At 37.7% G+C, this 27,781-nt stretch overlaps 1 long non-coding RNA gene across 1 annotated transcript in view; it reads right to left on the minus strand.

Annotated features, from left to right (window-relative positions):
* The window catches only part of LOC139186352 (uncharacterized), a 31,438-nt gene extending 9,741 nt beyond the window's left edge, over nt 1–21,697 (minus strand). Inside the window, exons 1-2 of the long non-coding RNA XR_011569916.1 lie at nt 21,574–21,697; nt 17,601–17,705 (exon numbers count right to left, since the gene is read on the minus strand). This is a non-coding gene — a long non-coding RNA (uncharacterized lncRNA). The remainder of the gene's footprint in view (nt 1–17,600; nt 17,706–21,573) is intronic.
* Between the last annotated feature and the right edge of the window lie 6,084 nt (nt 21,698–27,781).

A 27,781-nucleotide genomic window follows, 5' to 3' on the forward strand; every position in this document is an offset into this window, starting at 1 on the left:
CATGAAGTGATGGGACCAGATGCCATGATCTTCATTTTCTGAATGTTGAGCTTTAAGCCAACTTTTTCACTCTCCACTTTCACTTTCATCAAGAGGCTTTTGAGTTCCTCTTCACTTTCTGCCATAAATCTGAGGTTATTGATATTTCTCCCGGCAATCTTGATTCTAGCTTGTGCTTCATCCAGCCCAGCTTTTCTCATGATGTACTCTGCATATAAGTTAAATAAGCAGGGTGACAATATACAGCCTTGACGTACTCCTTTTCCTATTTGGAACCAGTCTGTTGTTCCATGTCCAGTTCCAACTGTTGCTTCATGACCTGCATATAGATTTCTCAAGAAGCAGGTCAGGTGGTCTGGTATTCCCATCTCTTTCAAAATTTTCCACAGTTTGTTGTGATCCACACTGTCAAGGGCTTTGCCATAGTTAATAAAGCAGGTGTAGATATTTTTCTGGAACTGTCTTGCTTTTTTGATGATCCAACAGATGTTGGCAATTTTATCTCTGGTTCCTCTGCCTTTTCTAAATCTGGCTTGGATATTTGTAAGTTCACGGTTCATATACTGGTGAAGTCTGGCTAGGAGAATTTTGAGCATTACTTTACTAGATATGACCTAAATCAAAATTAGGTATGACCTAAATCAAATTTAGGATTCAGGTATGACCTAAATCAAACCCCTTATGATTACACAGTGGAAGTGAGAAATAGTTTCAAGGGATTAGGTCTGATGGACAGAATGCCTGAAGAATTATGGATGAAGGTTTGTGACATTGTACAGGAGGCAGGGATTAAGACCATCCCCAAGAAAAGGAATGCAAAAAGACAAAATGTTTGTCTGAGGAGGCCTTACAAATAGCTGTGAAAAGAAGAGAAGTGAAAGGCAAAGGAGAAAAGGAAAGATATACCCATTTGAATACAGAGTTCCAAAGAATAACAAGGAGAGATAAGAAAGCCTTCCTCAGTGATCATGGCAAAGAAATAGATGAAAATAATAGAATGGGAAAGACTAGAGATATCTTCAATAAAATGAGAGATACCAAGAGAATACTTCATGCAAAGATGGGCTCAATAAAGGATAAAAATGGTATGGACCTAACAGAAGCAAAAGATATTAAGAGGTGGCAAGAATACACAGAACTATACATAAAAGATCTTCACAACCCAAATAATCACAATGGTGTGATCACCAACCTAGAGCCAGACATCCTGGAATGCAAAGTCAAGTGAGCCTTAGGAAGCATCACTAGGAACAAAGGTAGTGGAGGTGATGGAATTCCAGCTGAGCTATTCAAATCCTAAAAGATGAAGATGTGAAAGTGCTACACTCAATATGCCAGCAAATGTGGAAAACTCTGCAGTAGCCACAGGATTGGAAAAGGTCAGGTCAGTTTTCATTCCAATTCCAAAGAAAGGCAATGACAAAGAATTCTCAATCTGCTGTACAATTGCACTCATCTCACAGGCTAGTAAAGTCAATAGGCCCCCAAGCTAACTTGCAGAAGCAAATGAAAATCTTTTTTGAAAAAAAGAGACAAGAAACCAAAAGCATCCAATATTTCTCTCAAAGTTCTGACTACAAAAGTGATTCATCAGGGATATGTAAATTAAAGTAATATAACACACTCTACATCCACTAAAATGACTAAAATTATAGAGACTGACAATACCAAGTACTGAGGAAAATGTGAGTAACCAGAACTTACATGTATTGTTTGTATAAGTTAGTATAATTGCTTTGGTGAAATGCCTAACAATTTATTATAAAGTTAAATATATTTCCTATACAGGTGAGTAATTATGCAAAGAACCCATATGTATATCAGCTGTTGAATTGATAAAAAGTTGTTTTACATTCATGGAATGAAGTAATGTTTGACAATAAAAAGGAACAAACTACTAATATAAGCCAAAGCATGGGCTAGATAAATATTGAGATTTGTCGTTGTTCAGTGGCTCATTTGTGTTGGACTCTTTGCGACCCCATGGACTGCAGCACTCCAGGCTTCCCTGTCCTTCACTATCTCCCCGAGCTTGCTTAAACTCATGTCCATTGAGTTGGTGATGCTATCCAACTATCCCGTCCTCTGTTGTCCCCTTCTCCTCCTGCCTTCAGTCTTTCCCAGCATTAGGGTCTTTTCCAATGAGTCAGTTCTTTGCATCAGGTGACTAAAGTATTGGAGCTTCAGCCTCAGCATCATTCCCTCCGAAGAAATCCCAGGGCTGATCTCCTTCAGAATGGACTGGTTGGATCTCCTTGCAGTCCAAGGGACTCTCAAGAGTCTTCTCCAACACCACAGTTCAAAAGTATCAATTCTTCAGTGCTCAGCCTTCTTTATGGTCCAGCTCTTACATCCATACATGACTACAGCTTTGACTAGACCAACCTTTGTCAGCAAAGTAATGTCTGCTTTTTTAGACATTCTCTAGGTTTGTCATAGCTTTTCTTCCAGGGAGCAAGCATCTTTTAATTTCATGGCTGTAGTCACCATCTGCAGTGAATATGGAGCCCAAGAAAATAAAGGTCTGGCACTGTTTCCGTTGTTTCCCCATCTACTTGCCACAGAGTGATGGGACCAGATGCCATGATCTTAGTTTTTTGACTGTTGAGTTTTAAGCTAGCTTTTTCACTCCTCTTTCACCTTCATCAAAAGGCTGTTTAGTTCCTGTCCACTTTCTGCCATAGGGTGGTATCATCTGCAAATCTAAGATTATTGATATTTCTCCTGGCAATCTTGATTGTGCCTCATCCAACCCAGCATTTCTTATAATGTATTCTGCATATAAGTTAAATAAGCAAGGTGACAATATAAAGCCTTGACGTACTTCTTTCCTGATTTTGAACCAGTCCATTGATTCATGTCCAATTCTAAGTGTTACTTCTTGACCTACATACAAGTTTCACAGGAGGCAGGTCAGGTGTTCTGGTATTCCCATCTCTTGAAGAATTTTCCACAGTTTGTTGTGATCTACACAGTCAAAGGCTTTAATTTAATTAATGAAGCAGAAATACATATTTTTCTGGAATTCTCTAGATTCCTGGACATTTATTCCTAGGAAATAGATAAATTGGAGAGGCTAAAAACTAACAACAAATTATGAGTTCACTTGGAAAGGTAATCAAAACATATTTACCTTAAAAACAATAATACAAATAAGCAATTTACCAAACAATGTATTTGCCATCTCATCTCATTTCTGACTCTGAAGAACACCTGCAAATATACACAACTATAAATCAAAAGATAGATGGGTGGATAGATGGATGGATAGACATGCTTAAAAAATGGCAAAAGTCTGGAAATAAAAGTATCAAACTCTTATCAGGAGATGTCTACTGGGATTGTACAGAATTGATGAAGGGATATATAATGAGAGAACTTGCACTGTTAATATATAAGTAATAAGAGAATCTTCTGGCTCTTAATCATTGGTTTCTTTTGGTGTGAAATCTGAGCTGAGAATCTGGCAGATAGTCATGTTGAAGTCAATAAACAGACTTCCTGAACCATAGGCAATATGATTAACATTGTAGAGACTCAGAAGGGCCTGCAGTCAGCAAGAGCCAAGGGGCGCTCAGTCATCTGAATAACTGAGGACATCAGCAGAGAATGCCATCAGAACACTCTGAGAAAGAACTGGGCCAATCTGTTGGACCCTAGGAGATGCTAGATATTAAGCCCTCAAATAAGTCTAGTGTATAAAAATCACCCCCCATCAGGATAAAGTGTGTTTATCTCAGGAGCACTAAGTTAAACATTCAAAAAATACATGTTATTTTGCCACATCAGCAACAGCGAAAAAGGAGAATTATAAATGCAGGAATGAATGTGATAAAATCTAACACAAACATTATAAAAACTCTGAGAAAACTAGGAATATAAGAGAACTACCTTAACCTGATAACAGATATCTACCCCAAAGCTGGCAGCTAACACTGACGACTAGGGTAAGAGACTGAAGCCTTTGCCCTTAAGAGCAAGGGAAAGAGAAGATGTCTATCCTCGCCACTTCTATTCAACATTGTACTGGAGGCTCTGAGCAGGGCAATATGGCAAGGGGGCAAAAATAAAAGGTATTTATATTGGGAAGGAATAGGTAAATGCATTTATTTGCATATGATGTTATATAAATTCTGATGAATCAACACAAATCAACTAGAAATAATGAATTATGTAAGGTCACAGAAACAATGTCCATATAGAAAAATTAAATGCCTTTTCATATGCTACAAAGAACAATTGAAAATAGAAATTCCAGTGTTTAGATCTTGAGAAAATATTTAACTTTTCTGAGTCAACTTTCCTGACCTATGAAATGATATGAGTTAGAGAAGGTGGACTGATCACAATGACTCCTTCTCGCTTGATTATTTAGTATTTTCCTGCTCTTTAACTTCATGAGATCAGGGATTCTGTTTTCATCATCATTTTATTTCTCAGAGCCCAGAACATCAGGTGTAACTACACTGTCTGTTGAATAATAAAAGATGACAAGCTGGAATTGGCCACCAAGGAACAGGAGTGAAACAGAGGTGCAGATATTTTTGGCCATCTGGAGAACCTCGTAATTCTAAAGTCAGAGACTAAACCCTACGGTTGTTTAAGGTTTACTTTGGCTCTGTGTGCTTAGTCACTCAGTCATGTCTGACTCTTTGCAACCCTGTGAATGGTAGCCCACTAGGCTCCTCTGTCCATGGGGATTCTCCAGACAAGAATGCTGGAGTGGGTTGCTACGCCTTCCTTCAGGGGATCTTCCCAACCCAGGGATGAAACCCGTGCTTCCCTCATCACATGCAGATTCTTTACTGTCTGAGCCACCAGGGAAGCCCAAGCATACTGGAGTGGGTAGTCCTTGGCTCTAGGAGTGTGTAATTCTTCCCATCTGAGAGTAGCCAACAACATAATGAACAATCAGAAAGCTGTTTTTTATGCTACCTTAGATGCGTGTTTGATCCCTGGGTCAGGAAGTTCCTCTGGAGTCAGAAATGTCAACCCATTCCAGTATTCTTTCTTGGAAAATTCCATGGACAAGAGAAGTCTGGCAGGCTACAGTTCATGGGGTTGCAAAGAGTTGGACATGACTGATCATATACATACAAACATGGCACTGTGCTAGGCATTGTGGGCAGAGAAGGCGATGGCACCCCACTCCAGTACTCTTGCCTGGAAAATCCTATGGATGAAGGAGCCTGGTAGGCTGCAGTCCATGGGGTCGCTGAGGGTCCGACACAACTGAGCGACTTGACTTTCATTTCTCACTTTCATGCATTGGAGAAGGAAATGGAAACCCACTCCAGTGTTCTTGCCTGGAGAATGCCAGGGACGGCGGAGCCTGGTGGGCTGCCGTCTGTGGGGTCGCACAGAGTCGGACACAACTGCAGTGACTTAGCAGCAGCAGCAGGCATTGTGGGGGGAAGAGCATTAGACAGTTTTCTCCCAGAGACCAAGAGGCAGAGGCAGAAACTAGGATGAAGATGATTTTCTAGTTCCAGTGACACAGGTGGTAAAAACTCAAGTGTTTGTAAAATCACACTCTCACTTCTATTTCTTAAAATCATGGAAAGCAAAGACCTTCGGATATAATAACTTCAAATCACGGAATACTTAACCTAGTTTAATATGCAATTGCCTTTGAATGTATCTGAGGTTTGCATGCTTATCTATTCTTTTGGCAACCAGGCTATAAAAAAGTTTGAGTGTGTAAGCCTACATAATAATCTGTATTGGAATGTGTATTTTACCGAAGTTAGTTATGCTTCATATCTCCCTTGGGAGGCAGTTCAAAACACTTTATTTGGGTAACACACACACACATACCCAAGTGAACTAAAACCAAGGAACTAAGTAGTAGGCAACTGTGAGATTATTTTTCACTGAGCCAAAATAGACCAGACTCAGAGCCAGGCAGCTCTAAAGAACCAGCTGTCAGATGACCTCTGAAGTATCTGTTTGTGTGAGTGCTAGAAAACAGGCAGAGATGGTGACCAGGATTCTTTGCAGAGAGAGAAGAGGGAGCCAGGGGGAGTAACAAACATCCCATTGCAGACAAAAACAAATGGCCCCTAGATTTCAAGTGTATTCACATAGTCAAAAGTACTTACAAGGGTAAAAAGATGTTAAAATATGAATATTTAAAAAGGTGAAGAGTATGATCATAAAGCAACCTAAATATTTTTCTTCACACTGTCCATTTAACCCTTTCTGTTTATAAATGAAGGAAAGGGGGAAATAATATATATACAGAGAAGGTAGAGTAGTAGGAGGAGGGTGAGGAGGCAGATTTATTTTTAAGGCACTGACTCACGTGATCATATGAGCTGGCAAGTCCCAAAGCCATAGAACATGCCATCAGGCTGGAATTCAGGTAAGACTGTTGTGTCTGAAATCCTTTAGACAGATCAAACAGGCTCAAAATACAGGCAGGAGTTCTACATTGCAACATTGAACCCAAATTCCTTTTTCAGGAAGCCTGTCTTTGCTCTTAAGACTTTTAACTGATTGTATGCGTACAATCCAAAGGATGATGGAGAATTTGCTTTACTCAAAGTCCACTGATTTAAATGTGAAAATGAAAGTGTTAGTTGCTCAGTTGTGTCTGACTCTTTGCAACCCCATAGACTGTAGCCTGCCAGGCTCTACTGTCCATGGGGATTCTCCAGGCAAGAATACTAGAGTGGGTAGCCACTCCCATCTCCAGGGGATCTTCCCAATCCAGGGATGGAACCCTGGTCTCCTGCATTGCAGGCAGATTCTTTATCCTCTGAGCCACCAGGGAAGCCTGATTTAGTTTGTTCCATCAAAAAAATACCTTCACAGCAACAGCCAGACTAGTGTTTGGTCAAACAACTGGGCACCATAATCTAGCCAAGTTGACACATAAAATGAACTATCACTAATTCTCCCCCAGTCCCTTGGATGAAAGTAAGAGTAGTAATCATGATTCTTCTGCTTCCTGCTAAAAAAATGAACAGTTCTCAAGTCATTTCAAGCCACAATACAGTCTTAAACCAAGATTTCAAATAGTCCAAACGTCCAGGTCCATATAAGGTTAAGCCTTCATCTGTCAGTCAGTTTGGGCCTGCTCTGAGCAGGCTGCCTTTGTTACTGGTGGGAGGGGAAGTGTCTGCTCCTACAGGTCTTAGTCTAGCACCGCAATCTTTCTTCCCTCATACACTAGGCAGACTCTAGTTCTTCCAGGGTTGATACCAAAATAAGCAAGTCACTGATGCTGTCATGAACTGGTATTAGTGTTCTCTGGGCTTCCAAGAAATCTAAAGGTCATCTTTCTCTAAAGGGATGTTTTTACCTGTTTTTTCACAGGCATATCCCACCCCCATCCTGAGATCTCTCACTGTTTTCCCTTGACACAAGTAGATAAGTATCTTTTCTCTGATTTAACATTAGTATCTCTTTGTCAGCTCCTAGAAGAAGCTGGTCCATCATCTCTGTGGTGGTCACCACATTATTCCAGGCAGCCATGTTCTTTCTTTCATAGGTATCTCAGGTCTGGGTCTTGGTAAATAAGCAGCTGCCAAGACCCTGATAAACCGGGATCCTCCACGAAATGCTGTACTAACTGTTCTCTCTCTTTAGAGCAGTTTGTCAAGGATAGCTTCCATCCACCAGATTTCAGAGACCTAAGTTGGTTACCAGTCTCCTTCACCCTCTTAAGTTTTCAGGGATGGATATTGAGGTCCTGGAATGACACATGAGATCATCTTCTCTTGTACAGTTGACCCTTGAACAACATGAGTTTGAACTGCCACAAGTTACTTATGCATGGATTCATTTATGCATGGATTTTTTTTTTTCAAATAAATACATACTACAGTACTACATGTGGCTTCCCAAGTAGCTCAGTGGTAAAGAATCTACCTGCCAATGCAGGAGATGTGGGTTTGATCCCTGGGTTGGAAGATCCCCTAGAGTAGGAAATGGCAATCCACTCCAATATTCTTTCCTGAAAAATTCCATGGACAGACCAGCCTTGTGGGCTACATACAGTCCATGGTGGGTCACAAAAGAGTCAGACATGACTGAGCGACTAAGCATGCCTGCTTGCACAGTACTACATAACCCATTGTTGAATTCATGGATGCAGAATCAGGAATACAATGGGTTGACTGTCAAGTTGTAGGTGGAATTCTGACTGCATCGAGGATCTGAGTCCCCAGTCCTTGCAATGTTCAGGAGTCAACAGGATTTAATTTAGGAACGACTCCCCCCCCACTCCTTAAAGAAGGTGTTTTTCCTCTAAGATTCCCCAACTACTGCCAGACCTGGACTTTGATTTTTCTCCACTTGTCCTGCAAAGCAACCAAACTACATTTAGGAGAAATGTAAATATAGGTCAAAAGCAGCTTTGAAGTCCCTTTATATCTCTTCTATGCATATAAAAATATTTTATGTAGGGTTTTTAGTTAGTTTTTGAAGGAAGCATTACTCAAATAGTCTAGCTTAACATCATTTCTAGAAGCTCAATATGAATTTTTTTAATTCTCTAATATAGCATAAAACCTTGGAATAAAATTGCCTATTTATCAAAATATAATTAAAATATTAACAACTAATGAAAATAATTAAATATTTTAACTAAAAAAACTCTTAATCTTGTTCTACAGAATGACAATAGATGTTTGGTAAAGGAAAAAGAGAGTGGTTTGTGGTCAAATAAATTTTGCAAAGGCTGTAATAAACACTTGGGGGGCAGGATTTCTCTGAACTTTAGTATGCATATTTATGTAAAAGAGCTGTATATGTTGCTATGCTTTCTGAACTTATTTTAACACAAAATTTCTTTTATATTGTGTTCTACAGCATGTACTTTGGAGAAAAATCCTAAAAATGAATAGCTACAAATTTGGGAAGATGTGGCCACATATGTTTATGATAATTTATTTTTCCTAATTATTATGCATCTAACTTTGCCTATTTTCAGCTTTTATGAAATTATTTGGTATCTTTCTATGAATTGCAAAATACTCCTTGTTAAAAAATCAAAAATCTGATAGTAACTAGTATAATGGCTCCAAGCAGATTTTTCTGTTTTCAAGTTGATATTTAAGGACCCTAAGGAATTGTGAGTAGCTGTGATTTCAATATAAACATTGGCACACAGGATTTCTTAATGATTTTCTGATGAGTCCCTGTGGATTCTATCAGGCCCCCCCCCCCCCATTTTCATATTCACTTCTCTCAAAGATGGTGGTAACATACAAATATTAGCTCTGGGAGGTGGAATTATGAGGTAATTCTGAGCTTAGAGAAGATAAATTTGGAGGAATAAAAAAATTATGAGTTTTTATAAGTTGAATTCTAAGTAAACTTTGTGAATTTCTTGAATTGAAAGGGTAGCCCCACTCTAGAATTAGCCCCAAGATGTATCACTAGGACTACGTGACACTTGGTTAAATAATCACTATATATTCCTACTCATAGAGCTTTAGTTTTAATTAGTTTGCACTGGTGTAGTGCTCCTTACAGAATGAACATCATTGTGTTTGAGGTTATGGATTGGTTTCTTGAGTAATAACGAAGCTTACTAATAAAAGACCTTCCAAATTCACATCATTTCCTGCCCTACTCCTAATTTAGAACATGAAATAAGTTTAACTTCCCCATCTTATTTGCAGTTGTTTTTTTAAATTGCATTATATTAAAAGAAAAAGCTATCAGGTATTCATATATCTCTTACCTAATTCTGGATTACATTTCAAAATGATGGTAATTAACAGGCTATAGAAGATGGTACAATATTTACAGCAACATGGTAACCAACTTAATTAATATTAAAGACAAATTGAAATCTCTATGCTCTTTCTCTTGATTCAGATAATTTTCTTCATATGAAAACTCAGATGGAATTACATGGCTTGATTACTTTTTAAAGTGATTATTGAGTTCTCCAGATACTTACTGGTTCCTCAGAATCAGTTATCCATATTTATAAAGTGCTATATCTAATTGGCAAATCTATTTCACTTACACTTTTTAAATTGCTCCATTGTTGGTCAAGTTGTGTTTGACAGTACCAGACTCAGTTACACAAAGTAATTTAGTTATAAATATAACTTCAGGTTTCCCTAATGCTGTTTCTCTGATTAGGCATGACAACTTGGATAGGCTCTAGCCATTGTAAAGACTGGAGCTGCCGTAGCATGTTCCATATTATGGAATCAGTCTATATTCTTTACAAATGTGGAGCCCAGTAGCAGGTTTAAACTTGGTTTGCCACGTCATAGTTTATATTATAGGCAAACTCAAGTGAGTAACAGTACAATAAATAATATCAATAGTTCAATGCATGAAGAAAACCCATAAAATCCAAATTATTTGATTTTAGAATCTAAGACTTAAAAGAGACATCAATGATCTAATATAACTTCTAACTAAGGCAGAAATCCTCCTCTGCTATATACCAGATAGAGGATAGTCATTTTTCATTTAAATAAGTTCAATAATATAAAATATTAATTGTTAATAAAGAATCCCATTATAGTTCAAAGCATCAGAGAAGTATCACACCCTCATGGTTAAGCCTGTAGCCTATAGAGCTAGATTGTGGTTTCAAATTCTATTTCTGCTAGCTCCTGACTAGGATGCTACATTTCATCACACCCTGGTATTTCAATTTGGTAATGTGTAAAGTAAATTCCTATAAAGATTAAAATTGTTGAAGCATCTAAAGACAGAGAGTTAATAATATATAAATGCATCTAGAATAACTATTGGCATGAAAACTATAATATTTTTTAGAAAATTGTTTCATGTATTAAGCCTGTCTCCCAATACCTTCCACTCATCAGTTCTAGCTCTGACTCTAAAGGTGTGCAGTGTGAAACCTGTCCCTCTTTTGCATTTCCAGGCTGGGTCTTCCAGACTTCTTTTCTTCAAGCTAAGAGTTACCAAGTCTCTAGTATACCTGAATACTGTCTTTAGGCCAGTGGAGGCCCAAGATAAGATGCATGTGTTTCTTGACTTCTTTGCTGATTCTCTGCACCCTACAATGGTTTTTAAAAAACTTTTAAGTGAGATTATAGTTGACATATAACACTGCATTAGTGATTGGATATTTGTATGTACTGCAAAATGGTCACCTTGTACGAAAAAGCATAGTTAAACAGCCATCACCAGACATAGTTACAATTTTTTCTTGGGATGAGCACTTTAGAGATCTATTCTCTTAGAATTTTAAGTACATGAAAGTGAAAATGTTATTTGCTCGGTCATGACTGACTATTTGTGACGACCTGATGAGCTGCAGCCCGCCAGGCTCCTCTATCCTTGGGGATTCTCCAGGCAAGAATACTGGAGTGGGTTGTCATTCCTTCTCCAGGGAATCTTCCCAATGTAGGGATCGAACCTGAGTCTCCCACATTGCAGGCAGAGTCTTTACTTTCTGAGCCACTAGGGAATTGTACAGATTAACGATAGTCATCATGCTGTACGTTATATCCTCATATCTTATTTATTTTATAGATAAATACTTATAGATGGGAGTTTATTTATTTATAGATAAATACTTATAGATGGGAGTTTTAACTCCTTGAAGCCTTCACCCACTTTGCCCATCCACTGCTTCTGGAAGCCACCAATCTGTTTTCTGTTTATAAGTTCATTTTATTTTTATTTATATTCTGCATATAAGTAAGATCATACTGTATTTGTTTATCTTCATCTGACTTATTTCACTTCCACAATGCCCTTAAGGTCCATCCATTGGTCGCAAATAACAAGATATCCTTCCTTTTTTGATGCGGAATAATATCCATGTATATATTTTTTCTCTACCCATCATCCACTGATAAACACTTAGGATGCCTCCATGTCATGACTATTGTAAAGAATGGTGCAATTAAATGGGACAATTATTTTTAAAGACCTTCAGCATGCCTCATATTCCTTCACAAAATGTACATTCATTTTAGCAAAAAATGTAACCACTAAATTTAGAGTGAGGAAACTGTTGTTGTTATTCAGTTGCTAAGTAGGGGCCTAACCTTTGTGTCCCCATGGGCATCAGCTTGCCAGGCTCCTCTGTTCCCCACTATCTCCCGGAGATTGCTCAAATTCATGTCTGTTGAGTTGGTGATGCTATCTAACCATCTCATCCTCTGCTGCCCCTTTCTTCTTTTGCCTTCAATCTTTCCCTACATCAGGTCTTTTCCAGTGAATCAGGTCTTCAATCAGGTGGCCAAAGTATTGGAATTTCAGTCAGCATCAGTCCTTCCAGTGAATGTTCAGAGTTGATTTATTTTAGAATGGACTGGTTTGATCTCCTGCAGCCCAAGGGACTCTCAAGAGTCTTCTCCAACATCACAATTCAAAAACATCAGTTCTTTAGTGCTCAGCCTTCTTTATGGTCCAATTCTCACATCCATACATTACTACTGGAAAAACCACAGCTTTCACTACACTGATGTTTGTCGGCAAAGTGATTTATCTGCTTTTTAATACACTGTCTAGGTTTGTCATAGCTTTTCTTCCAAGGGGCAATTGTCTAATTTTGTGGCTGCAGTCACCATCTGCAGTGATTTTGGAGCCCAAGAAAATAAAATAGCTCACTGTTTCCATTGTTTCTCCATCTATTTGCCATAAAATGATGACACCAGATGCCATGACCTTAGTTTTTTGACTGTTGAGTTTTAAGCCAGCTTTTTCACTCTCTTCTTTCACCTTCATCAAGAGGCTCTTTAGTTCCTCTTCACTTTCTGCCATTAAAGTAGTGTCATCTGCCTATCTGAGGTTATTGATATTTCTCCCGGCAATCTTGATTCCAGCTTGTGCTTCATCCAGCCTGACATTTTCCATGATGTACTCTGCATATAAGTTAAATAAGCAGGATGACAATATACAGCTTTGATGTGCTCCTTCTCTAGTTTTGAACCAGCCCATTGTTCCATGTAGTTGGCATGTGGAAGGCATGCCACACACCAAATACATGCAAACACTGTGTATCTTGTTGCTGGGGCTGCTGGGAATAGAGACAGAGCACAGTCTGGTCCACCATCTCCATCTGTGGAGCTTTCTAAGACTGAGGAAGAGTAGCTGGATCAAAATAGGAAATGTTTAGTAAAATATTTCACCATCATTTCACTTTCAGAAATCAGAAGCTTTTACATTTCCTCATGTACTTCTATCAAGCCTTGAAGAGGTCAAAGACACTCATCATGAGGAAAATTACACAGAAGAAAATGATACGTATTAGTCCTAAAAAATATAGGCCATAATAGCACATAGTGTAATGGATGGAGTGTGTTCTTATCATCTATGCACATCCTTCAGTCCACAGATGCAATGGTCATTATATGATCCTTTGCCATTTGTTTACTCAAATTAGTTCATATAATTTTGCATAATTACAAATTGCACAGGGGCCTTGTTACTAAACTGTAAGACTTGAAACAGGCCATTTAACTTCTTGCTGCCACTTCTGACAAATGATGTTTAAAAGCAAGCTTGATTATTTTACAGATTTGGGTTACCATGAGATAAGATAAACTTTGAAATATTAAGATCCCTCTAAAAGTATAAAATTTAAAACTTATCAGGACTTATGCTATTAACAATCTGAGAAGACGCTGGGTCTGTTATCTGTTTTTTTGTTATCCAGAACATTTGGGTATGCCTGGAAGTTTCTTTCCAGAGCATTCAAACATAAGATCTGGGTCAAGTTTGTTCAGTTTTTCTCCAACTGTGACTGGCATTCATATGTTCTTTTCCCAAATTTCAATCAAGTTCTCAGAGGGCAAGAACCAAGACTTCTCATCAGGGAACCTCCACAAAAGCAAGCATTTAATAAAAATAACTAAATAAATGTGTGACCCAAAGCATTAAAAACACACACACACACAAAACAGTAAATTTTCAGCATATCAATTCTTTAGTGCTTCAAAAACTAGTCTGAGAAAATCTGCCTTAAAATGTCAGTGTGAACACATACTAAGAAATTTTTAAAATTATAAAACTCTAATATTAAACCAAAGCATTATTTTTAGACTATAAGGGAATGCTAATATTGAGTAATTTCTTTGACAATAACTGGGACATTTATTGCCCATGATGATACATTTTACTTTTGGTTTCCTTCTCTTGCAGATGTGTGTGACTTAGTAATTTATTAATGAATATAATAGCCCTGCATGGAGCATCTACTGGATGCCTAGCTCTATTCTGAGCACTGGAAATCCAGTAACAAATGAGACAAATTCCCTGTGCTTAAGTTACAGTAGGAGAGATAGAAACTCGATAGTTAAACATGTATATACTGTCAGACTGTGCTAAGTGTTGCCAAGACTTTAAAAGGAGCCTAGGAAATAAAGACTATTTTAGAATGGGTATCGGGGTAAGTTTTTCTGAGGAAGTGATATTTGAGCAGAAATCTGAAGCTATGTAGGGGACAAACTATGTAAAGATCTGATGAAACTGTTCAATAGAAAAGGAATATTGGGTGTAAAGTTCTCAAAGCAGAAATGAGCTTGGAGTGTTGTAAAAACCTTGAGGAGGCCAATGTGACTAAAGTGGAGGGTGTGAGGAGGAATAAAGGGAGGGAAGGCTGGAGTGGAGCAGAGATCAAGTTACATAGGCCAAGGGAGCCCTGAAGAAGGAGTGAGGCTGTTATTCTAAGAGTACTAAATCCGTCAGTTTCTTTTCTTCTATGAGAGAATCAATGAGGCAGGGGATGAGTACTGCAGGGGAAGTGATAAAATCTGGTCTGTGGTTTAAAGAGCTCTCTGATAACTGCCTTAAGAGACTGGAATGTTGCAAGAGCAGACACAAGGAGACCAGTTGTGAGTCAGTTTCTACCATCCATGAAAAAGATGGTATCTTAGAGTGCAATGTTTGGAGAAGTGAACAGAGGTAATGGATTTAGATATTAATATAGTTTGAGAATGAACCCAACAGAGCTTTATGATGGATTAGATATGGGGAAATTAAGGTGAGAGAAAGATCTGAAATAATGGAGGCATCTATATTTGTGCAGGGCACAACCTTCATCTGTACACAGGTGAAGCTTTAGCAAGTAGATGAATGCTGGTAGCTACAATAAGGAAGATAGTTAAAAAAGCACACTTTAGAGGAGTTGAGGTAGAAGTACACAGTTTTGATTTGAACATATTATATTTTAGATATCTCTATGAGAAATCTGTATGCATGCAGGTCAAGAAGCAACAGTTAGAACTGGACATGGAACAACAGACTGGTTCCAAATCGAGAAAGGAGTGTCAAGGCTCTGTATTGTCACCCTGCTTATTTAACTTATATGCAGAGTACATCATGAGAAACACTGGACTGGATGAAGTACAAGCTGGAATCAAGTTTCCTGGGAGAAGAAATATCAATAACCTCAGATTTGCAGAGGACACCACCCTATGGCAGAAAGTGAAGAGGAACTGAAGAGCCTCTTGATGAAAGTGAAAGAGGAGAGTGAAAAAGCTGGCCTAAAACACAACATTCAAACAACTAAGATCATGGCATCCGGTGCCATCACTTCATGGCAAATAGATGGGAACACAATGGAAAGAGTGAGAGACTCTATTTTTTGGGGCCCCCAAATCACTGCAGATGGTGACTGTAGCCATGAAATTAAAAGATGCTTGCTCCTTGGAAGAAAAGCTATGACCAACCTAGACAGAATATTAAAAGGCTTTACTTTTAATATTACTTTGCCAAGACAGGTCTGTCTAATCAAAGCTATGGTTTTTCCAATAGTCATGTATGCATGTGAGAGTTGGACTATAAAGAATACTGAGCACCAAAGAATTGATGCTTTTGTGGTGTTGGAGAAGACTCATGAGAGTCCCTTGGACTGCAAGGAGATCAAATCAGCCAGTCCTAAAGGAGATCAGTCCTGAATAATCATTGGAAGGACTGATGCTGAAGCTGAAACTTCAATACTTTGGCCACCTGATGCGAAGAACTGACTCATTTGAAAACACCCTGATGCTGGGAAAGATTGAAAGTGGGAGAAGAAGGGGGCAACAGAAGAGAGATTGTTGGATGGCATCACACCCTCGATGGGCATGAGTCTGAGTAAGTAGTTGGTGATGGACAGGGAGGCCTGGTGTGCTATAGTCCATGGGGTTGCAAAGAGTCAGACACGACTGAACAACCAAACTGAACTCATACTATTACTGTTAGTACTAACTACTGAGTTAAGGACAAGTCTGCAGTCAGAGAGATCTGGATGGAGAATGCATATTAGATGACATCAGCATGTCGATGTAGCATGTAATGTAGCATACATAACATACTGGGGTTGGAAGATCACTGAGGGAAGTAGAGAGAGAACAGGGTGTCAAGGACAAAGAATGGAAGGACAATTTTCAGGAAAGAATAGAGGAAAAGTAACTGGCAACTAAAACTGAAGTGGTCTATGAAATAAATAAATTTCTTGGAGAATAAAGTAAAGAATGTATATATTTGCAATTGCACCACATGGTGGGGTTAAGATCAAGACATCGAACTTACTGATGGATTTAGCGAGAAAAAGGTGTTGGTGACATAGATGAGTGATTAGTAAGGAAAAGAGCCTGCTATAAAGTTGAAAAGAAAATGGTCTTTAAATAAAAGTTTATATTAACCCCAATTCCATTTTTGATGTCTTAAGTTTAAGATACCAATAAATAATCAGAATGCCTTCTGCAGATCAACGAATCTGAAGATCAAAATAGGAAGTTACAGGGTGAAAGAAGGAATACTTGCAATTAATTTTACAAACAATAATGGTAGTAATTTTTTTTAGAAAAATATACTACTATTGTCAGTGGATATTTCCTTTAGGATATTTTTAGGAGAGTGGAAGAGGATAGAGTTAATTTTTTAGTAACATAAGTACTTTTGTAATGCCAAAGTAGTATGTAATGCCATACTTATTCAAGGTATGCAGGGCTTCATCCAAATATCAATCATTTATAAATAAAAATATTTGTAATGCTATAAAAAAAGAAAATGAAAGCTAAGAAAGTGGAGACTGGAATGTAGATGATCCATTCAATGACTTTTCTCCCTAAAAATAGCAAAATAAGTTGACAGTAGCTGAAAGAGGATGTAGAATCAAGAATTTTGTTTGTTTGTTTTACAACAGTATTTGTATGCTGTGTTAGTCAAGATACCCTAGATTATGCTGCAGTAAGAAGTTAGGCCCCAGATCCCAGTGGTTTTCTGCAACAAAGATTTATTTCTCTTGCATGCTACGTGTTCTAGGAGAGTCAGTTGAAGGGTGTGCTACTCATAGTTTCGGGGTTACAGTCTGAATTAGATTCTTTTGCTTTATATGTGCATGGTCTCAAATATGCAAAGTCTCATTGGCTACAGTAGAAGAGAAAGAATAGAAAAAAATGAATGAGATTTTCATTCTCTAAGCCTGAACCGATGCATGTTTAATAGGTCAGAAGTAATCATACAACCTGCCTAACTGGAAAGGAGGTGGAAAATGTAAGAGAGCTAATGAAAGCTGTAGTGAGCCAGTAGGAATGATTTGATAGAGAAAGTATATTAACTTTAATAGTCAAATTCCTGAGCAGACTGGAGGACATGGGACATAGTACACTTTTGGAGAGACTAGTGTTAGCAGCCCCATCTGAGTAAAGATGTTTTACCTGCTGCATGAAGAAAGAAGTCGGCTATAGGGATACTGAGTCATGGAGGCTGGGAGATTTGATGGTGGAAAGATGAGAGCATTGTCTTCTGAAAACTTTATTTTCCTGGGGAAATAAAAACAAACACACAAACAAACAAGATCATCAATTAAGAATGAAGAAAGGGAAGCAATTTCTATAGGTTTTGAGAGACTGTCAGTGGTGGCCTCTAACAGTGGAAAAAACAAATTTACTAGAGAAACCAAGGGAAGATGGTAGAGGTAGCATGGTGTACTAGTTACTCTAGTACACCATGTCTAGTGTACTAGTCTAGTACATGTCTAGTGTACATGTCTAGTACACTCTAGTCTAGATTCTGGAGCTAGGCTGTCGGGAATTCAGTCTCGGCTGTGTCACTTTATGACTGTGGCCTTGGGTAACTTGCTTAGCAGTTAAGTGCCTCAGTTTCCAGATCTGTAAAATTGTGATAATAATAATACTTACATCTTAGGATTGTTTGGGAGGTTAAAACAGCCTGACCTTATGAAGTGTCAGCTATTATTGTGAGGATAGCCTGACAATGGGACAGCTTTAGGTTTACGGTCTAAAAATGAAATAATGCCACGTAATACAGCTGTGTTTTTTTTCCTCCCTCCATGTTCAACTGCTGAGTTGCTAGTAAGCAGATGTGGAGTAGGCAGAAACTTAGATTTAACCATGATTAGATGTGTATGAGACAGGGAATATTGTCCAGTGCACTATTGCCAGATAGTCTTAATCTCCCAAGTATGAAGATGTCTACTTCCGTATTATTTTTTATTTGATGTCTTAAGCATTTAAAAAAAAAAACTATGACCTACATCAGATTTCATAAGGTAAAGCTTTGCAGGAAACCTTCAGATTATTTAGAACGTTGGAATTCCATTTCTGAGTAAGTTAGTCCTTTTCTCTAAGAAAAGCACCATCAATGATTCTGTAAAAGCGGCACAGTTGGCAACCACCAACCTACAAGTCTCTCTATAGAGAAATGTCAGTTAGAGCTACAGAAGTCAAGTAAATTATCTGCAAAGTTTCTCTCTTAGAATCAATGAAAATTATTCTTATACAAATGAAATTGCATGATTGGGATAAAATTCACATTATTTTTCCCATATGTGACTCCTTTTTCCTCTATTTGAGAAGCCCCCAGTATTTGAACTTTGATCTTTACTGGGAAACAGCACACCAAGGATCTCTGCTTCAATTATCCTGCCAGCTTATACACTGCTTTTTCAGTTACTAATGATCTGAAGCAAATGTCATCAAGTAGAAAAGAGGAAGAATTCTAATGAGATTAAATGGGCATGCCAAATCTATCTTCTTCGCTCACTCAGAAATCTGCAATGAGGCCAACAAAAGAATCTGTTGTTGTGAAATAACCATAGGACAGTCTTCTCCATGTTTTTCTTTGCCTTCAGAAATCTTTTTACTTTGGCTTCTCTTTCCAAAACTCATCTCTAGTTTCCTTAGTAACTCAATCTTTACAGAAACCTTTGTGATGTTTGATACTTGATAGTACTTGCTATCTAATTCAAGGGGCTTCCACATTCTATAGCTATAAGATTTCTAATTTCAAAGGGCAAGTGGGCAGTCTCCATTAAGTCCTCTTCCAGCTCTTATTTAAAATGATTGCAAATATATGAAGTGAAAAATGTAGAAACAGCAAAAGGTGAAAACTCAGAATAAAGACATGAAGTTGGACAATAATACCAAAAATTAAATAAAAATTATAATTATTTATCTTGCAGATGGAGCCAGATGGAAAGATGCTCCACACTCCATTCTTCTATTCCAAAACCTGGACGACCAAGGAAGCAAGCATTTCTTCTATGATGTCAGGTATGATGCTCACATTATTTGCATGATGGAATTGTGAGTGATTCTGATATATTTGCCAATATTTATTCTTTACTTTCAAATTTAAAAATCTAAATAGCTTTAAGTAAAGAGTATCTATCGACAGAAGATAATCTCAAGTGCAGAGTGGTTGTTTTGGGGATTGAAAGTTTGGGTGATGATTTTGTCCTTCTATTTTATTATATTTTCAAACATTTTTACTATATTCATATCTTGCTATATAATTAGGGAATAGAGTATAGTTTTTAAAAGACTATATTATACTGTACTCTACTATAGAGGACTCTGAGGACATTGGTTTCATTGCTTCTTAAATATTTTCTTCCCTCTGGAGAAGGAAATGGCAACCCACTCCAGTACTCTTGCCTGGAAAATCCCATGGACGGAGGAGCCTGGTAGGCTATAGTCTATGGGGTCACAAAGAGTCGGACACGACTGAGCGACTTCAATCACTCACTCACTCACTCAAATATTTTCTTCCCTAATTAGTATTTTTCATCTCCAAAGTGAGAAAGACTGTTTCTTCTATGAATAAGATTTGTATATATAAAAAATTAAAAATGGTTGCCTGGATTCTTACCCAAATGGACAGTGTATTTGGGTGGTATGCCTTAAAATATAGTCTAGGTAGAATGCAGAACTCACAGTGTTTATTCTAGAGCTATTAATATATTGTCCAGAAGCTAAAACTGGGGATGACTTTTTAATAATAATCATTTTAAGAATGTGTAGATAATTATTGAGATAATCCATATCATTAACCAAATATCTTTAGGTACATAAGGCATATCTGTGCCTTATGTATAACTGTGGCATATCTTGAAAGATATAGGAGTCATCTTCAAACACAACTAAAACTGAGGTGTGATAAGAGATTCTCATAAGCTGCTAATTTGGAAGCACCTGCTTTACACTATTTATTATTATTATTAAGACATAATTTACATATATTGAATGTACAAACCTTAAGTGTATAGTTCTATTACTTTTGACAAATACCTATAATCTGCACCTGTATCAAGATATAGAACATTTCTATCACTCCAGAAAATTCTGTCAGGCTTCTTTCCAGGCAATTTGGGCTCATTTCAGCTTAGGGTTTTTATGAATAAAGATGCTATGAAAGGTCTTGTACATTATGGTAGACATAAACACTCATTTCTGTTGGGCATATGTTCAGGATGAAGTTTCTAACTTATGGGTATGTTAAGATTTATTAAGTACCTTGAAACTTTTTTTTCTATGTGATTGGACCAATTTACAGTCACCCTGCTAACATAAATTCACAGTTGCTCCATAGACTTGCCAACACTTAGTATTATTCATATTTCTAATTTTACTCCTTTTGATATATATTGACAACTTATTATGGATTTAATTTGCATTTTTCTGACGATTAATGATGTGAGCCCTTTTGCATAGTTTATTGGGTGTTTTGATGTCTTCTGGTATGAAGAACACTGCATATCACAGTGTATTGTAAATGTCTATTTGTTTGTCTATAATTATGTTCTAACAATTGGCCTGTGAATTCCCTAAAGGTAAGAATGCTTTTAATAGAGCTTTCTTTTCCTGATACTTAGCACACCACACTAGCACACTGCAGATTCTAGTAAAGTATTGGTTTGAATGAAAAAAAGGATAATCATTAAATAGCTTTGCCTATGTGTCAGATGCTTTTCATGTATTACCTTAATTAATCCCAAATTACTGATGAGGAAATTGAAGCTCAGAAGCTTAAGTATTTGCAGTGATCACAGAGCTCTAGTGAGTGGCTTGCATTGCTTTAATCTGAAACCTAGACTTTCTCCTTTGACAAGTGTTTCTTTTTTTTCTTCCAGTCTATCACAAGGGCTTTAGATTGGATTCATGTATTCATTTTGCACCCATTTTTACTATTCATGATGGCAGAGGATGCTATGCTAACATCCAAGTTTCTCTTTTTTCCACTGGTCACACAGATAAATTACCTTTCCCAGGTTCCATAAAGTTAAGTAGGGTCTGTGACGAAGTTATGATAGTAGAATGCTGTTTAATATTGAGTATGCCACTTCTAGTTTCACCCATAAAAATCTCCCACGTGCAATCTTCTACTTACTGTTTCTTTAGCACACTAGGAATCCACACATTGAAGATGGTGGTAACATGAGTTACAAGGAGCCTGGTCTCTGAGTGACTGTGTGGGACAGAAGCTCCTCCCCTCTCCCCTTCATACTGGCCCATCTGAGTGAACACTGGGCTGTCATCATAATAGACCACAGAGATGTCAGGGTTTGTTATAGCAATCCAGTCTACTACAGTCTCTGTCCAGGTGTTGGCCATCCAGAGATGAATAGCTGTAGCCTTTGAGAACTTTAGTTTGGTAAATAAAGAATTCTAACACATGACAAATGGTTTAGTAAAGGTACAGAGTAAGTTCTGTGGCAAATGATAGAGACAGATCATTCTGCCTGGTAAACTTAACGAATATCTCACTGAGGGAATAGTATCTTTTTTACCTTGTCCTTGGAGGCTCAGATCAAAGTGATGGGCATTTCACTTTGTAGAAACAGTGGGAGGAAATGTGTGGAATGCTAAAAATCAAGCTGTACTCCTTCCTGGAGATTGTAAAGGTCAGTGTGACTAGATTACTCATATAAGGGGAATGGTAAGAGAAAAATTAAAAAAAAAGATTGGTGGCCAAAATTGAAGCATCTACTCTGGTGTGAAATGGAATTAGAACTTGGTGTTATGGTCAATGAGGAGCCACTTTTTATGCATTGAAGGAAAAGAAACTGAACCAGGAAAATCATTTAAAGGCCTTGCAATTATCCAGACGAAAAATAGTCAGGGTCAGAACCAAGACATTATCAATGAGAATTAAGAGTAAGTAGATTTTTAAAATTAATATGGCTATGAAGGCAAAAAGAATATGGCATTTAGACAGTTTTTTTTGTTGAGCGTCACCCACTATTATGTAACACTAGAAAAGTGTTACATAAATCAAGTCCAAATGAATCTTTGGTATTTTCAGGTCTTATCTTTGAGTCTATGTTTCTTGATAAAATGTCAGTTGTTGATTTATTTTACTAACTTCTCAGAACTTTTGGAAGGTTTGTTTTACTTAAAATGTGCTCATCAATAATATTCTATCAATGAAAGAAACAAGTTATGATTCTGTAATTGCTAGTTCCTTGCATTCCATGCCCCAATTTTTCAGTTTCTTTTTTTTTTCTGTTTTAGACTAAAGATAAACAGTTTTACTCCACACATAGTTATTGAGCTTCTATTATGTTCTCAGCATAGCAATAGGCAATAATGATAAAGACAGTATAAACTTAATCTTCAGCCTTTAGGAAATTCCTGGTCTAGAATGGGTAGGGAAAAGGAGATCAAGAAGGATGACAACCCCAGATAACAACAATACAGTCTCAAATTACTACCACAATGAAGTATTATGAGGGTTCAAAGTGCTATGAAGATTCAAAGGAATGATGTTAGGTGTTGGGAGTGTTAAGTGTGGTTCTGGGCAGACCACACACAATGTGGTAAAGGTTTCAATGATGGAGACGGTGATGCTCATGATGATGCTGGAGAACAAGTTCCTTTAGCATCCGTAATTATATTAGTTACTGCTGACATGCCTGTGGGCATATAACCAGGAAGACTATTCTACCTGTGTGCCTGGTCTCCTTCCTTAATGATTCAAATCACTGATTATGTAATAATAATAATAGACTTGGTAGCCAAAGAATCAGTTTTCTCTATTTGATTTGCTTCTTCAGGTGAATAAAGGCAGTTTTAGAAAGGCTCCCATGAGTTCACAGAATAAAGCAAATACACAGGAGAGAAAGTGTCACCTAGGATTAAGGAAGCTTGTGTCAGAGTCAGAGTAGGGGACACACAGAAGCTTAGCAAAAGAAATGAAAGAGCAATTTCTTTCCTTACAGCCCTGAAAATATACTTATAAACTGAATCAGGAGCAAAGGAAGAAAAGGTAGGCTACTGTATGATGAGGGGAGATATGAAAAAAAAAGGCAGCAAGTAGGAATTTAGTTCAGTTTTTAGAGGATTAAATAAGGCTGATGCCAGGAACATGATGAAGTAAATTTCCCAAAGGGGTAAGATTCTGGCAGAAAATCAGAATCATGTGTTTAGAAATGAGCATTATTCTTTATACCAACAAAAACTCAAAATTATTCAGCCTGGAAATGAATTTTGGAAAGACTATAATAGATGTATTCATTCATTCATTTATTCTGCAAACATATATTGAATGCTTATTATAGACCAGACAGTATGCTAGGCATTGGTAGAAAAAGCTGCCAAGACTGTGAGGCCTCCCCCCAAAAAGTTCATGCAGGGTGACTCACAAGAAAACACAAAAACAACAATAAAGATATTGATGTGTATTGTGAAGCTTGGTATGAACTGCAGAGGAAATGTGGAGAAGGAAATTCTTCATCTGGCTGGGGTAGTCAAGAAAGGCTTCCCAGAGGAGAAACTATCTTGAGTTAGGATGTGCAAGATGAATAGAAATTGACTGAAAGGAAAATGTGGGGGCAGATGTTTAAGGCAAAGAGAAACAGATCATGCACCCGTGATAAGTTTTACTATGAAGCCATCTAATGATTACCTGAGCTCCATTTACAGGGAGGCACTCAAGAATCTAGTAGAGGGTGTAGGATAGAATAGAGGTTTTGCCAGTCTTTCTGTCCTACTTGAAGCCTTTCCCATTCTGGGTCTTTTAAAATAGGAACTCTAGAATAAATTACAATGCAGAACTAATCAACCTCAAGTGGAAGCCCAGGTAGTGGATTTTGGAGGCAGGGGCTAAGCACTCTAGAGTGGTGACAAGACCCAAAGAACAGAAATGGTTTGTTTGCAGGCTGGGTGGTATTATTCTGTTTTGAGCTTTGAGAAATATTCTCTCTGAAAATCTCACTTTTTTATTGCTTTTTTCTTTCTTCCTTTAACAAACAAGTAATGCGATTCTTGGCTAAGAACTTCTTTGACCTTAAATTCTAGTGGTCTTGATCACTTAGATGGATTGGTAACTTCAGCAGAAGGAGAGAGGAAGTGGCTTATCTCTGTTACTTGCTGCCTACATGGAGAGTGTTCTGGGAATGCAAAAGCTCACTGTCAGGTTGGATGGTCCACTGAATGTAGAAAATAGGCCATCCTGCTACAAGTCTTTACCATCTTTCTTTTGCATCTCCAGCTACTTTAACACTGTTGGATGCTAAAATTAGTGGCTAAAACCTTTCGAATAAACAAAATTTACACAGTCTCAAAATAGTCCCCCAAGGTATGTATTAAATACAAAGGCAAAGATAGTAATTTTTAGTAGAAAAATCCAGCAGAAACCACCTTCTAGTAGGTAGAGATCAACATCACCAGTAATAAGATATCAGCATTGTGAATCCAGCAATACAACACACTGAAAAGAATAGAGCATTTCTATATTTCTGCAATGTTCTTGTCCAAAATAATTTCACTTCAATCATGAGAAGACATCAGACAAAAAAAAACCAAGGAGCATTCAACAAAACTACTGATTGATACTCTTCAAAGGTGTCAAAGTCATGAAAGGTAAGTGAAGGCAGAGGAACTGTTATAGACTGTAGCAGACTAAGAAGAAATAATAACAATGCAAGGTGGGATCCTGGATAAGATGTGGAATAGGAATAAAGTTAGTGAAAAAATTGGTGCAATTTGAATAAAGGTATTGGCTTAGTTAATAACAGTCCCAATGTGAATTTCTTTTACTCGATAAATGGACTGCTGTTATGTAAGACATTAGGGGATGTGAAGGATATATAGAAACTCTCTGTACCAGTTTTCGTTTTTTCTGAAGTCTGTGGTTCATAATTTATTTATTTACTTATTTTCATGGTTCAGAATTTAAAAGTTTAAAAAAGCCATTCAAGTTTAAGATAACAGAAGGTGGGTACACGTGGGAGGGTGAGCACACTGATAAAGTCTGCACATTGGATATTTGTGGGAGGTGAGGTTGGCCGAGTGCCTCTGAAGGAGTTTGAGTGCAGTCCTGTAGGTGACAACAGGCCATTGAGGAAGTTAAGCAGCAGAACATTATGACCAGGTTTGTGTTTCATGCATCCTTCTGGTGACAGCATGGACAGGAAGGTAGGGACGCTAGAGCTGGGGACAGTGTTAAATTAGCTGGAGATGCAAAGAAAGATGGTAAAGACTTGTAGCAGGATGGTGGTACAGGTGATGGAATGGACTTACAGAGTTCCACAACCATCTTCTAAGAGATTCATCATTCCCTGGCTGTAATCCCCTATGAATGTTGCCTAGGCCTATTTTCTACGTTCATCACCCATATACGTATGTATGTAGCCTACACTGTTGTCCATTTTATCCTGATTAAGGATTTACTCAACTTCTATCCCATATGTGCTTCTGCTTCCTGAATTCCAGTCTAAAGTGTGATGTCATTACCTGGAGGTCAGAGTTCTTTCAGTGGACCGTCCATCCTGGCAGTGAGCTTCTCCATTCCCAGAACACACTCCATGTAGGCAGCAAGTAACAGAGATAAGCAACTTCCTCTCTTTCCTTCTGCTGAAGTTACCAATCCATCTAAGTGATCAAGACCACTAGAATTTAAGGTCAAAGAAGTTCTTAGCCAAGAATCACATTACTTGTTTGTTAAAGGAAGAAAGAATAAAGCAATAAAAAAAGTGAGATTTTCAGAGAGAATATTTCTCAAAGCTCAAAACAGAATAATACCACCCACCCTGCAAACAAACCATTTCTGTTCTTTGGGTCTTGTCTCCACTTTAGAGTGCTTAGCCCCTGCCTCCAAAATCCACTACCTGGGCTTCCACTTGAGGTTGATTAGTTCTGCATTGTAATTTACTCTAGAGTTCCTATTTTAAAAGACCCAGAATGGGAAAGGCTTCAAGTAGATTTGAAAGACTGGCAAAACCTCTATTCCATCCTATACCCTCTACTAGATTCTTGAGTGCCTCCCTGTAAATGGAGCTCAGGTAATCATTAGATGGCTTCATAGTAAAACAGATTTGAGTTAATAAGTAGAGGAAATAAGTTTCCTTCCCCAGTGATATTTTATCTGCATTGTTCTATTAAAGACTTACTCCTTTTTAATTAAGCATGGCTCCCAGTTCTTCCTAAATCTTTTTTTTTTTTTTGCTGTATTATTAAAATAAAACTTTATTGAAGTACAGTTGATTTACAATGTTGTGTTCATTTCTGCTGTACAGCAAAGTGATTCAATTATACACATATGCATTATTTTTTAATATTCTTCTTTCCCATTAAGGTTTATCATAGGATATTGAATATAGTTCCCTGTGCTATACAGCAGGACTTTGTTGTTTACTCATCCCATATATCAGCTTATATCTGCTAACCCCAATCTCCAACTTTGTTGCTCTCCCAACCTTCTCCCCCTTGGCAGCCACTAGTCTGTTTTCTGTGTCTATGATTCTGTTTCCATTTCGTAGATAGGTTCAATTATGCCGTATTTTAGATTCCACCTCTAAGTGATATCATATGGTATTTGTCTTTCTCTTTTTGACTCATTTCACTTTGTATGATTATCTTCATATGATTATCATCCATGTTGATACAGGTGGCAACGTTTCATTTTTTTTTATGGCTGAGTAGTATTCCACTGTACACATGAACCACATCTTCTTTACGCATTCATCTATTGATAGTTACATGGGTTGTTTCCATGTCTTGACTATTGTGAATAGTGCTGCTATGAACATAGGGGTGCATATATATTTTTGGTTTAAAGTTCCATCTGGATACATACCAAGGAGTGGGGTTGTTGGATCATATAGTAATTCAATTTTTGGTTTTTTTAAGAACCTTCATACTGTTTTCCATAGTGGCTGCACCACCTTCCATTCCCACCAGCAGTATAGGAGGGTTCCCTTTTCTCCACACCCTCTCCAGGATTTGTTACTAAATCTTTGTCTAACAAAGTAAAGACCTCTGATTGGGAATGCTATGCCACTGCCATGTAGTGTGTTCAGTGTTATTGAATCTCTGTCTTTGAGTAAAGGACTAAAACAGGTCCTTTAGTAAAGCCTGAATATACCAGATATTTTAAGAGGAATAGTGTTAGAGGTCCAGAGTTAAAAAGATACAGTGGAGATTCTGACTTTCCAAGGATGACAGACCTCCAGGTATTAGCAGAATACCTGATTATTCCCACATTTGCCCTGTTGCTTTGCATTATGCATGCAATTGCCTAGCACATGTTATATAGAGCTACCCATTGCTTTGTACACTGGGGTTGGTAAGAAGTAGCTTGGTTTTAGGTGAGAGAA

The sequence above is a fragment of the Bos indicus genome, chromosome 2 (genome assembly GCF_029378745.1).
Source record: "Bos indicus isolate NIAB-ARS_2022 breed Sahiwal x Tharparkar chromosome 2, NIAB-ARS_B.indTharparkar_mat_pri_1.0, whole genome shotgun sequence".
NCBI classification, from domain to species: Eukaryota; Metazoa; Chordata; class Mammalia; order Artiodactyla; family Bovidae; genus Bos; species Bos indicus.